Genomic DNA, 13,071 nt, shown 5'->3' with positions numbered 1-13,071 from the left:
ACTGAGTGAAGATAATCTAACAGTAACAGTGGTAGGAAATGTTCTGATTTATCAGAGTTATTTGTAAACGGGGGTGGGTGGGATATCCAATTTGTATCCTTTTTGTCTTACAGGATGATTCTGCTGAGATAAGATAAATAAGATAATGAATCAGCAGAGGTGCCCTTTCTCATCCCTTCATTTTCTGTTTACACAGTCCACATATGCTTCTGAGTAATTTGCTCTTGTTTTGGCAGTGTGCTGCTTCTGTGTACTGCCCCATATTCATGTCAGAATTTATTTTCCATGCCATCCTTAATCATCAAAATTAATAGAGGGTAAAAGGGCAGAGTAGCCATAAGTCTATTTGCTAATATGCTCATCATTTCTGTGCAAGCCAGACAGGATTCTAAGAACTATCTGATCCCCCCCCGCCCCCCAGGCTTCTGCTTTTCATCAACAGGAAATGCAATAAAAGGAGGCGCTGCCCTTTCTGCGTTCTGACCAGTGGTTTGTTTTGAACTTCTAAATGGGTCATGAGCTATGGTTTATAATTTTAAGAAAGTGGCTGAGATTAAGCTGGAGTCACGTTGAAAAGCCACTGGGTCTACTGATCGGTGTATTCATAGTACATACCTTCTAACACTCCTCAGAAGAAAATAAGGACATTTCTCACTCCCCTACAACTGACCCTCCTCAAGCCTGCATTTTTGTCCCCCCACCCCACCCGCAGAGCATTTCCACTAACCAACAGCACACATACCCTCCACTGTCCCAAGAAGAAACCTTAATCTCGATTCTATTTTATTCTTTGGTTGATTTACAAAAAGAAACGCACACAGCAATAAATAAATTTTAGAAAGGGGCAAGATTAGACGTGGACACACAAAGTATTTATTTGTTCATTTTTAGTCAAGACTCCTTGCACTCGGCAAGTTAAGTATGCATAAACCCGTTATTAATTTCACTGTTCATAGCTTTGACAGCACTGGGTGAAACCTTAGGGTGCAAGGAGGCAACTTTCTAAACAGCAGGTTTTATAATCCTGTCTAAAATGCAGAAATCATAGAAAGGTAGAGTTAGAAGGGACCCTGAGGAACATCTAGTCCAGGCATGTCTGAAGTTCGTTTTGGGGGCCTAATCCGGCCCGCCGGTTGGTTTAATCCAGCCCCTGTGGCAGTTTATCCCCCCAAAAGTTCAACAACTTCAATCCTAAAAAAACAGTCAACAACTTTGGTCAGCTCTCACGCATGTTCACTTCATCAAATATGGCCCTCTTTGAAAAAAGTTTGGGCACCCCTGAATTCTAGTCCCAACCCCCTGCAGTGCAGGAATATGCAGCTGTCTCATACGGGGATCGAACTTGCAACCTTGTCATTATCAGCACCATAGGTGCCAACTCCCTGGGGCCCTGGGCACCCACAAGATTCTCCATGAAGGGACAGGGCACCAACAAGTTTTGGTCCTAGGGCCATGCACACTGCATGGCACCCACAGTCACGGGGCCAAGCTTGCACCCCTGATCAGCACCCTACCCTAACCAACTGAGCTATCCAGGTTTAGAATTACTCAATCTTCAATCAGCAGTTTACTGAAGGTCTGACTTTTGAAGAGTTCAGTGTGACTCAAATACAAATTATATCAGGACAGATGTCGACCCCAGGGATGGAGAACCTATGGTGCTCCAGGTGTTGCTGGAATACAAGTTCCATCATCCCTGACCCTGTGACTGGGGCTGATGGGAGTTGGAGTCCAACAACATCTGGAGGACCCACAGGTTCTCTGTTCCTACAGTGATGTAATGTAACTTGCTCTGTACCGGTAAATAACATTTTGCTGACCAAGAACACCACTGCCTGTACAACAGTTTTTCAGAGATGCAGCAAAGCCCCCTAGTGTCCATTATATGGACTTATCTGGACACACACACAATTTCCCCCCTTCTGACGACTGAATAGGAATCTGTATCACAGCTGTATCACAGAATCACAGACCTGCAAAGAATCTCAAAGATGATGGGCTGAATCTTTCAAAACTGCACTGATTTTAACCATTATTCTAACAACTCCAACTGCAATGATTTCGGTTGGTTTGTTTATTAGAATTCATAAGCGATGATAAGTGCAAAGATGCTTGTTTCAAATAATTCATCATAACTAGAAGATCTTGCTCCTTAAATATTTTACTGGACCTTCAAACAGGGCAACTTTAACAAAGTCAACTCCTTATTTCCTTTGCATATATCAGGTCTTCGTCATTGACAACTCACCTTTTCCCAGTAATTTTTTGTCACCAAATATTTTTCTAAAGCCTTTGGGATGTCCATCGCAAACTTTTGTTCAGAAGCTATTTACATTAATAACTATAACATATGATTTGGGTGGAACAAATAGCATATAAAATAGTATTTTATACCAATGTTATTCTATCTAGGTGCATTCATTTTATTTTCTGAATTACTCACATTGATATACTTAGTGGTCCAATATATAAGAGATCAGAGTCATCCCATCTAGGTCTTTTTCTGTAACCCCAGTCAGAGGTTGACCCCCACCTTAAAAAAAAACACTCCAAGAGCTTCATAAAATAATTCTATCCAGTGTCTAAACAGCAGACTTTGATAGAGTCATTAATAGATACCTTTCATTATCATCAATATGATAATGAGGACAGATCGTGAAGCTGAGGCTCCAATACTTTGGCCACCTCATGAGAAGAGAAGACTCCCTGGAAAAGACCCTGATGTTGGGAAAGATGGAGGGCACTAGGAGAAGGGGACGACAGAGGACGAGATGGTTGGACAGTGTTCTCGAAGCTACGAACATGAGTTTGACCAAACTGTGGGAGGCAGTGCAAGACAGGAGTGCCTGGCGTGCTATGGTCCATGGGGTCACGAAGAGTCGGACACGACTAAACGACTAAACAACAACAACATCATCAATACTTCCTCACTGAAAACTTTATATGTATTTATGTCACCCAGATTACATTCAACAGCTTATTTATGTTATCTGATATTCTACTCTTTTCAGTTAAATCTGGTTGGTTTATAATCTATCTACAGGACCACTGCAAGGAGATGAAAACATTAGTAGGATTTTAATCTCACTTGTAATATAAGAATGTTATGGACAATATGAATTGATATAAAAAATAGACTATGGAATAATATGCAGTTTTAAATGTGAACAATAGGACCCATGGAGGGGGTGGGGGAAGTCTTGAGATTCAGAGTACCATAATCTCTATATATGGATATGCATTTGAATTGTTATAAAATTATATTTGTAAAACTAAATAAAAATGATTTCAGAAAAGAAGGATATTTAAAGAATGAAGTGTTCAATTGTTTTGCTAACATTAAAATTAATGTTTTAATTGGGAGAAGGAGTGATAGCGGGATGTAAGAAGAAGTGTTTGAATGATCCTAGGCTTGCCATACATCAGGAAAATTCCTGACATGTCCTGGTTTCTGTGTGTAAAAATGGCGTGGTGGTGGGGATTTTGCTGAATGGGCAAAATGTCAGGAAAAACCTGGATGTATGGGAAAAGCAGCAGAAACAGCTCAAATAGCTTAAAATCACTATTTTGGGGGTAGGTTGTCAGGTATGGCAACCCTAAAAGATCCACTTTTTTGCCTATATAGCTTCAGTTCAGTACTTCAAGTCTTAAAGGTAAAGGTAAAGGGACCCCTGACCATTAGGTCCAGTCATGACTGACTCTGGGGTTGCGGCGTTCATCTCGCGTTATTGGCCGAGGGAGCCGGCGTACAGCTTCCAGGTCATGTGGCCAGCATGACAAAGCTGCTTCTGGCGAACCAGAGCAGCACACGGAAACACCGTTTACCTTCCCTCTGTAGCAGTACCTATTTATCTACTTGCACCTATTTATCGAACTGCTAGGTGGGCAGGAGCAGGGACTGAGCAACGGGAGCCCAAGTCTTATTGTGTATTAAAACAAAATAAAAATAAGAACACTGGACAGTAGAGGGAGCTCTTTGAGAAGAAGAAAACGTTACTGTTCTCTGAAACCATTATTCAGCAGTATTATTCAGTCTCCATTTTTAAGTATCTCAGAGATACAGAAAGTGATCAGAAGTTGGTCACAGTAAGCTGAGGATCTGATATTGGTCACATGCTCTAGTCACAACCAGAATGAATTGCTGAAATGATCTACAGCAGCTGTGTGGGTTCAGAAACGGCAACTGATATACCGTAATAGGCAACAGCCTGAACCAGAATTTTGCCTGGCACCTAGTGATTGAATATGAAAGCTATTGAAGCAACTTATTTCCCCACCCCCCCCAGAAATAGCTATGAACTAAACTGGGACGCGGGTGGCGCTGCGGTCTAAACCACAGAGCCTAGGGCTTTCCGATCAGAAGGTCGGCGGTTCGAATCCCCGCGACGGAGCTCCTGCCTACCTAGCAGTTTGAAAGCACGTCAAAGTGCAAGTAGATAAATAGGTACCACTACAGTGGGAAGATAAACGGTGTTTCCATGTGCTGCTCTGGTTCGCCAGAAGCGGCTTAGTCATGCTGGCCACATAACCTGAAAGCTGTCTGTGGACAAACGCCAGCTCCCTCGGCCTATAGAGCGAGATGAGCGCGCAACCCCAGAGTTGTCTGCAACTGGACCAACCTTTACCTTTATGAACTAAACCAGTGGTTTTCAACCAGTGTGTCGTGGCACCCTGGGGTGCCTTGAATGATGGTCAGGGGTGCCGCAGGCAACACTGGCCTCTGTCCCTCTTTCCTTCCCTCCCTCCTCTGATGCCCTCTTGTGTCGCTGCCTCCCAAAGGCTTGCACGGCTATTTGTTGCAGCAGCTGCCCTGGCTACAATCGCCCCAAGGGGATGGTGCCTCTGGGTCTGACCAGGGGGTGCTTCCCCAGCCCCTTTGGGGCGGTGTGAAGAGGTACCTCTCTTTGAGGTGGGGGGGGGGCAGCTCAGAGACCAGTGGCTGCCCAGAGGACTCCCAAGGAGAGGAGAGGAGGCTGAGGGAATGCTCCACAAGGGAGTGTGTTCCAAAAAGGTTAGAGGCTTTCAGCTCTGCAAGAAAGGGATGGCATAACTGGGCTCCTGAGCTCGCCAGGGGTGCCGCAGAAAGAATGGAGTTAGTCAAGGGAGCCATGGACCCAGAAAGGTTGAAGGCATCTGAACTCAATCATCCAGCGTTTAGAATATAAGCCCATCAACCCTCCCTGATTCCCTTAATACCTAAAGTGAAATACTTAAACTGAATTCCCTAAACCATTATAGTCATACAATGCAGACCCTACAAGTGCCCCTATTTTCCAGGGACAGTCCCGGATTTACAGAAGACGTTTCTAATTTGTACCCAGAATGTCCTGCTTTTCCATAGGATGTCCCTATTTTCATCAGAGAAATATTGGTGGGTATGGAGTTATGCAGCCCCCAGGTAACTACAACTCCCATCAGCCTTAGCCAGCATAATCAATGGTCAGGGACGATGGGATTCATAGTCCAGTAACATGGACACCACATTGGCTTCTTCTGCTTTCGGTGGATTTTTGTATTTTGTCTTGCTTTTGCAAACCACGCTGGAAGTACTGCTTCCAGGACAGTATACATAGAATCATAGAGTTGGAAGAGACCACAAAGCATTCCTGACATATGCCTGTCAAGCCTCTGCTTAAAGACCTCCAAAGAAGGAGACTCCACCACACTCCTTGGTAGCAAATTCCACTGCCAAACAGCTCTGACTGTCAGAAAGTTCTTCCTAATGTTTAGGTGGAATCTTCTTTCTTGTAGTTTGAATCCATTGCTCCGTGTCCGCTTCTCTGGAGCAGCAGAAAACCTTTCTCCCTCCTCTATATGACATCCTTTTATATATTTGAACATGGCTATCATATCACCCCTTAACCTTCTCTTCTCCAGGCTAAACATACCCAGCTCCCTAAGCCGTTCCTCATAAGGCATCGTTTCCAGGCCTTTGACCATTTTGGTTGCCCTCTTCCGGACACGTTCCAGCTTGTCAGTATCCTTCTTGAACTGTGGTGCCCAGAACTGGACACAGTACTCCAGGTGAGGTCTGACCAGAGCAGAATACAGTGGTACTATTACTTCCCTTGATCATTTTTGTTGTTGTTTTTTCCTAAATAAAATAAATAATACGTACAAAACCAAAACCCAACTCGTATAGTGCTTATTGGCGGGGTTACATCAGTTCATAGGTGGCTTCCCCATGCAGCTTTCTGAACGAGGAAAAAGTAGAAATAGAAAATCAACATTTGCATTGATTGCAAAAAAAAACCCTTTTTAAATTCCTTGTGGAGTCATAGGCTTGGGGACACAAGGAATTCTACCAATTGTTGTGAGTTGCTCTAATCCTGTAAATTTGATCAGATGTAACAGCATATCATTTATTGCAGGTGAATTAATTAGGCCTGCCAGGACAAGGACCAACCATGGAGCGTAAAACAAAGGGTGGAATTCAGTGTCACACTATGTTGAACACTTTGTCTGTGCAAATGTATCATCTTGTTGACAATTGCCCCTCCCCCACTCTTCTGGGGGTTCTCCCAACCCCAACCCCAAGCGGTGGGAAGGGAGAGGAGAGGGGGAAGCCCCATTGCAGAAGCAGAAGCCCTTGCGCAGGCCTTCCATTGGCAAGAGTTTCACAACAGTTCAAAAAATGCAGCGCATAAGTACATTCTGTACCTGATATTTCCAAGCAGATCTTGAGAACCGTTCTGAGAATAGGTTGTTTTGGACTTGGAAGTCTGAGCTCATGTAACCAGATACAGGACTAATTCTGCCAAGGAGAATCATTCAAGAGGCAATTTTAAGCACGGCATTGTTAGCGCTACTGAATAAACCATAAAGTGGAGTTGAATTAAAAACAAAGCCATGGCCTTTCTCGATTGCACCAAATGTTGATCTAGTTTAGTATTCTGGTTTCAACAATGGCCGGTCAGATGTTTCTGGGAAGCTTAGCAGCAGGGAGGAAAGACAGCAGTCCTCCTTTTTGGTTTGCCTTCAGCATTTAGAGGAATTCTGCCACTGGAAACATGAAAGTTCTTTCAAGCTATCATGACTAGTCCCTGTTTCCTTGTGAATTTATCTAATTCTGCAGTCCTCAGTCTGGTTCCAGTGGAGACAATGGCACCAGGGAAACTGACCACATTTGTCCTCTTATCATCCTCGTCTCTACCTCCCTCTCTGTCCAAATTTTGAGGAGGACATGCCGCAAATAAATTACAGGTGTGTGTGTAGCAGACTTTGGGGGAAAGAAGGGTACAGATGGGCATTTTAAAAATTTTTATTAAATAAAAATAGGCAGAGTTCAGCTCTGGAGATCTCAAAGCAGCCCACCCTGTGAGCTATGTAGCTTTCTTAGCAGAAATAAGGGGAGAAACATGGAACAAAAATATACTGAGGAGGGGGAAACCGGTGGGTTGTTTTGAAGAAGCTTGTGCAAAGTTTTGGAAGGAAATGGCCAGAGAGAACAATTACTGTATTTTCCCGTGTATAAGACTAGGGTTTTGTTTGTTTGTTTTTAAACCAAAAAATTAGGTTTAGAATTGGGGCTCGTCTTATACATGGGTAGTGCTGAGGGGTGTTTTCTTGATTCGGAGTCCCCCAAAATAGGAGGCGCTTTATACATGGAGGCATCTTATACACAGAAAAATACGGTAAATTTGGATCGAGGGTGGAAGAACAGGCAGGGCTGGCTCATAGTAGAATGGTAAGGGATGCAGAGAAGTTTGGTAGTGTTTTCCTGGTAAAGCAAAAGCAAAAAAGAAAGGGGAAAGAGATATGCATTCCAGAGAAGAGTCAGTATAAGGAAGGGGCAATTGCAAAACCTCTCTGGCAATTGCAAGTGGGCAGGCGGGACCGGATAATGCCATTTTTAGTGATGATCCTTTGAGAGAGGAGACTTGCCCGTGAATAGAATCTCTGAAATTCAAAGCCGGCTAGTAGCAGCTTTGACTGGGGAATGATCCTGAGGTTTATTTCATTGGATGTGTCCACATCTGGAGCCCAGAATTCAACATGGTCCCAGAGTGAAGCATCACCTATGGTGGATATCAAGAGGTCCTCTCTAGGTCATGCTGGCAGACTGTGGTGCTGAGTTCTTCCATGACTGAAAACCAGAGTCCAGGCTGGCTTGAAAGTGTAATTGTGATTCCATTTACTCATCATACAAAGCTCAACCTGGTAAAATGCATACAACTTCATACCCCACCCCCTTTATTTTTGTCTCCCTCCCTTATTAAGAGGATCAAACCTTAACAAACCATGAATAATACTGATTTTTTTAAAAAAATCATTCATATGTGCATTCATATTTTCACTGTTATTTATGCAATTAGAACAAGACATTCTGTGCTTTTGAGCTGCAAATTAATCTTTGATCCTTTGTAACTTAGATTCCTGTGTCTTCCTGTTTTGTACAGAGTTAATCTGAAACTTTGAACCTTTTCTATCACATTGCCACGGTTGTTAATTAACAGGTATCTCCAAAGGTTAAAATCCATTTAGTGCAATTTCTCTTTTAGCTGTGTTTGCCTGCATGTTTCTCCCCTCAACTTTCTCCTGAAGAACGTTGCTTTAGAGCAGTTTGCTTCACTTTGCATCTTACTCAGGCAAATCTAGGATGTTTCCTTTCTGTCAGCGGACTAAGAAGCTGAGTTGTCTTCATGGAAATGGAGTTGTGTATTTCCCCAAAGTCATCTTCACAAAAGCCGCCCCTTATTCTGTGTGACTGCGTGACAAACATATGACACAAGTCAATTGCAGTAGAGTTGGTAGAGATTTACAATCCCATACATGCCTACTGAAAAGTAAGCTCCACTGAGTTTTATGGCATTCACCCCAGGAAAGCAAATAAACCAGGGAAATAAACCAGGATTCCCGGCTTAGCATTATGTCCATAGCTGCCAAGTTTTCGCTTTTCTCGCGAGGAAGCCTATTCAGCATAAGGGAAAATCCCTGTAAAAAAGGGATAACTTGGCAGCTATGATTATGTCCAAACTGGGGGTTGTGGTTTATTTCGGTCTAATAAACAATTATCAGTAACTGACTACGGCTTGTGGTTTACTGTGACCCAAACAACCCAGATTGGTGTTCATGGTAAACCATTAACTATGGTTGACTGTGATGTGCAAAAAGGCCCATTGATTCTAGATTCATCTTTAAAACTTTGGTCCCCAATATCTATCCATCTTCATTATGTCTGGTCAAACCTCAGTTGATAATTTTCTTTCACTTTTAATGGTTTCATCCTGCTAACGGCCAGCCCAAGATTTTCCAGTCAGTTTTAAAAAATATATTATTGTTTGTTATGTCTCTCAGTGCTAACCCACTTTTTCTCCCCAGCATGGAGGCCAAGCAGCAGAAACGACACTCAGCGTGTTAAGTCCACCCCACTGTCACAGTCAATAAAACCAAACACAACAAATAAACACAGTGGAAGCAACAAGTGAGGCCTTTTCACAGCTGGCCAAAAATAATATAAATGAGAAGCAGCTGAGTGAGAAAAATAATTGAGTTGGATTGGACTGGGGCCAAGCATTTTTAAAAGGCTTAAAATAACCCGCAGCTAATTGCCATAAAGAAAAGCCGAGTTAAAAATACAACCACAGATGGATGTTTGAGACAATTGGTATAATTTTCTTTAGATTTCAGAAGCTGATGTTGCCCCTTGGAAACTTTAAATAGACGGTTTCAAGTCAATAATTCTTTGAGTTTTGCAGCCCAGCCCTATGCATGCATCCTCAGGAATAGCTCCTACTGAGTTAAATGGTCTTACTTCCAAGTAAGTGACTAGGATTGCACCCATGTAGTGCAAACCAATGCATACTTACTCAGATGTAAGTCCCAGCCTGCTCAGTGGTATTCATTCAACTGTGGCAGCCTTTAAGTCAGGCACCCCCAAACTTTGGCCCTCCAGATGTTTTGGACTACAATTCCCATCATCCCTGACCACTGGTCCTGTTAGCTAGGGATCATGGGAGTTGTAGGCCAAAACATCTGGAGGGCCGCAGTTTGGGGATGCCTGCTTTAAGTACAACCCTATGTATCCTTACTTGGAAATACGGTTTTCTGTGCTCAGAGGGGATTATTCCTAGGTATAGAACTGCAGTCTGACAGTGCAATCCTATATTCAGAAGCAAGTCCCCTTGAGTTTAATGGAGCTTACTCACAGGTAATTGGGTGCAATATTACAGCCTTAGGAGTACAGTGGTGCCTCGCTAGACGAATGCCCTGTAAGACTAATTTTTCGCTTAACGTTTTGTGAAAAATTAGTCTAGCGAATTGCGGTTTCCCATGGGCAAAATAAAAAAAAAAATCAATGCATTCCTATGGGATTCGCTAGACGAATTGTTCGCAAATCGAATTGACTCACAGAACGAATTAAATTCATCTAGCGAGGCACCACGGTATGAGAATTATGACTGATAGCACAATCCAGTGCATTTACTCCAATGCATAAACCCCAGGGCATCACCCAGCCTATTTCCATCTCTCAACAGTTGGCCTAACAGTTATAGGTGCCAACTGCCTGGGGCCCTGGGAGCCTGAGCACCCACAAAATTCCCCACGAAGGGGCTGGGCATCCACAAATTTCGGTGCTAGGGCCATACAGCCCCAGGCACCCAGGGTTGCGGGGCCAAGCTGGCACTCCTGCTAACAGTTTAGCAATAACGGTCTTTATACAGTCTCTATATACCCTTTGTGGGTAGCTCAGCTGGCAGAGCACAAGACCCTTAATTTCAGTGCTGCAGGTTCGAACCTCCCGCTGGGCAAATAGATTCTTGCATTGCAGGGGGTTGGACTAGATGAGCTTAGTGGTCCCTTCCAACTCTTGAGGCAGGGCAGTATCTGAGGAACTGCCCCACTGTAGGCCACAGAAGCGTCTGCTGGCCTTTTAAGACCGCCGCAGAACTTTTGGTGTAGCAAGCTAACAGACCACTATTCGCTATCCTAAGCGGCTCTCGGGGGAGGAAGAGGCCCAATTCAATGGCCAAGCAGGCAGGCTGGGAGCAAATCTGGGTCGTGGCCAAATGCCATTCCTGAGGCTCACCCTGCTCCACACGTGCACCTGTCCCCGCAGCCGGGCCGATGGCGACCAGCGTTCAAAACTCCCATTGTTCTAGGCGCATTATTGCAACAGGGAATTTCATTAGCGTGAGCCTTTTCTGAGCTCCAGACACAGTACTGCGCCTAAGATTTCGGATGGAAGGAAAGGGAGGCTTTTTTCTGCCTCCCCACTTCCAGCTACTCTCTGAAGACCAGAGAAGAGACCCTCTTAAGAATGTTAGGGGGGTGGGCAGGGGAAGGACCAGACCCTGTGGGAAATGAACATAATATTTTATCTGCCGTACATTCATTTTCAGCACTGTATTTTTTTAAATTAAAAAAGTGTGCCTAGACATTCTGTGGTTGCGCCCATAACCTTAGGTCTGCCATATGTCCGGATTTTTCTGGACATTACCAGGATTTCAAAGGCGGAATGGACATGGGGGTGGTGGGGTTTCTGAAAAGTGGCATTTTGTCCTGGATCTTAGGCAAGTCAATTGAAAAATCACTTATTTTGGCATTCTTGTAAAGAAAAGTCCAATATTTTTTTGGTCTCCTGAAAGAAAAAGCTCAACAGTTTTGGGGTTTCCCTACAGAAAAGCTCGATTTTGGGGTCTTCCTTTAAAAAAGCTCAATAACTTTCGGGGTGTCCTGGTTTTTACTTTTTGAAATATGGCAACCCTACATAACCTAGGCTTAAAGTGCAATTTAGCGCCTAGCTTTCATATCTCTGTTTTTATCACTGATTGGAGCGTTCAGGTGCAGGCGCGGCGACGGGACCGGGCCAGCCAGCCAGCAAGCGCGTGGCAAGCTCCCCTTGCCGGCGGCCCTGTCGCGCGCCGCGCCTGCACCTGAACCTGAACCCGGGCACGCGCCTGGGTAGTGGGGGTGGGGGAAAAGAGGAAAAGGCGTCTCCCGGAATCACATGGGCTTCGCCGCCGGTGCCATTGGCTGCGGCCAATGCGCTGAAGGCGCTTGCAAGGGGGCAGAGAGAGCGGCGAAGGGGCGGCCGCGCGTCTTCCTCTTTTTCTTCTTCTTCTCGCCAAGGCCGAAGACGCGCTCCTGGAATTGAGGGGGGTGGGGTGTGTGCAGCCCGAGCCGGGGGTCGCCGCGGCAGCTGGGCTTCCTGGGGCTCCGCTTTGCCGCCTCTGCTTCTCCCCCTCTCCTCATGGCTCCGCCGCCGGAGACGGAGTGACCCACTTTTGAGGTGCGTAAAAGCGCGGCGCGTCTGGACATTTCCCGGCGCGCTTTGGCGCGCGGCGCCCGGGGGGTATCCCCGGCGAAACCGCACCGCCGGCGGTGCCGAGGGTTTTGCGCGCCCCTTTGCAACAGCCCTTGCAAGGCAGCTCGGTGCTGGTATCCCCGAAGGTAGTCTTTGGAGGGCCGAGGCCGGAAAAGAAAGGTTGCCCAACTTGGTTACTTGCAGCCTTATCCTCGGTACAGTACTTGCTGGCTGTGCTCGTGCAGGTAAGTAAGTGGGCGAAGGACCGCAGCCTTAGAAATAAAGTTCCAGGAGTGCCAAGTTGAAAGATATATTGGGGCAACCCCATCCCACATAATCGATCGCACGCACATCATTCGAATGCCAATGCCCATCAACTGTGGGGTGTCCCGGCTCCCTCAAATATTTTATTTTTGCGGGGAGATGGCGAAGAGATCTCGGTGGCTCCTGTGTAAAGTCTTGTTGAACCCACTGAGGTGTCACTTCTGAACAGACTGTCATATTGCTGCGCTTTAAGTGCCTAGTCAGAGGCGGGGGACCTCGTGCTTTTGTCGTTCAGTCTTTGCCTCTGTGCCGCGCGAGGTCTCTGTCTGCAAAAAATGATGCAGCCTCTCTTGTCCTCAGCTGAACTTCCGGCTGCTGCTAGGGCTGCGTGAGACTTCTAGAGTGTCACGGCTTATTTCATCGCCTTCCCCTTCTAAGAGGGCGAGGTTACGCATGCAGCATGCGAAATAATAAAGAGAAGAGTGTCTCTGGCAACGTGCAGAGTGTGACATCTCTTCCACAGCATAAAGACGCAGCCAGGACCGAGTACACAGGTTTCC

General features: G+C 45.3%; 1 protein-coding gene across 3 annotated transcripts in view; it reads left to right on the top strand.

The window, feature by feature from the left end:
* LRRC8D (leucine rich repeat containing 8 VRAC subunit D) overlaps positions 1 to 13,071 on the top strand; it is a 184,668-nt gene that overhangs the window by 93,411 nt on the left and 78,186 nt on the right. The window contains exon 1 of one of the 3 annotated variants that reach the window (XM_035121925.2): positions 11,999 to 12,232. The exons of 1 other annotated variant lie outside the window; for it this stretch is intronic. The gene's annotated coding sequence lies outside the window, so the exon portion shown is untranslated. One more of the 3 variants, XM_035121928.2, reaches the window with a different exon arrangement.

Source organism: Zootoca vivipara, chromosome 7 (genome assembly GCF_963506605.1).
Source record: "Zootoca vivipara chromosome 7, rZooViv1.1, whole genome shotgun sequence".
NCBI classification, from domain to species: domain Eukaryota; kingdom Metazoa; phylum Chordata; class Lepidosauria; order Squamata; family Lacertidae; genus Zootoca; species Zootoca vivipara.
This window is presented reverse-complemented; position numbering and strand designations above follow the sequence as displayed.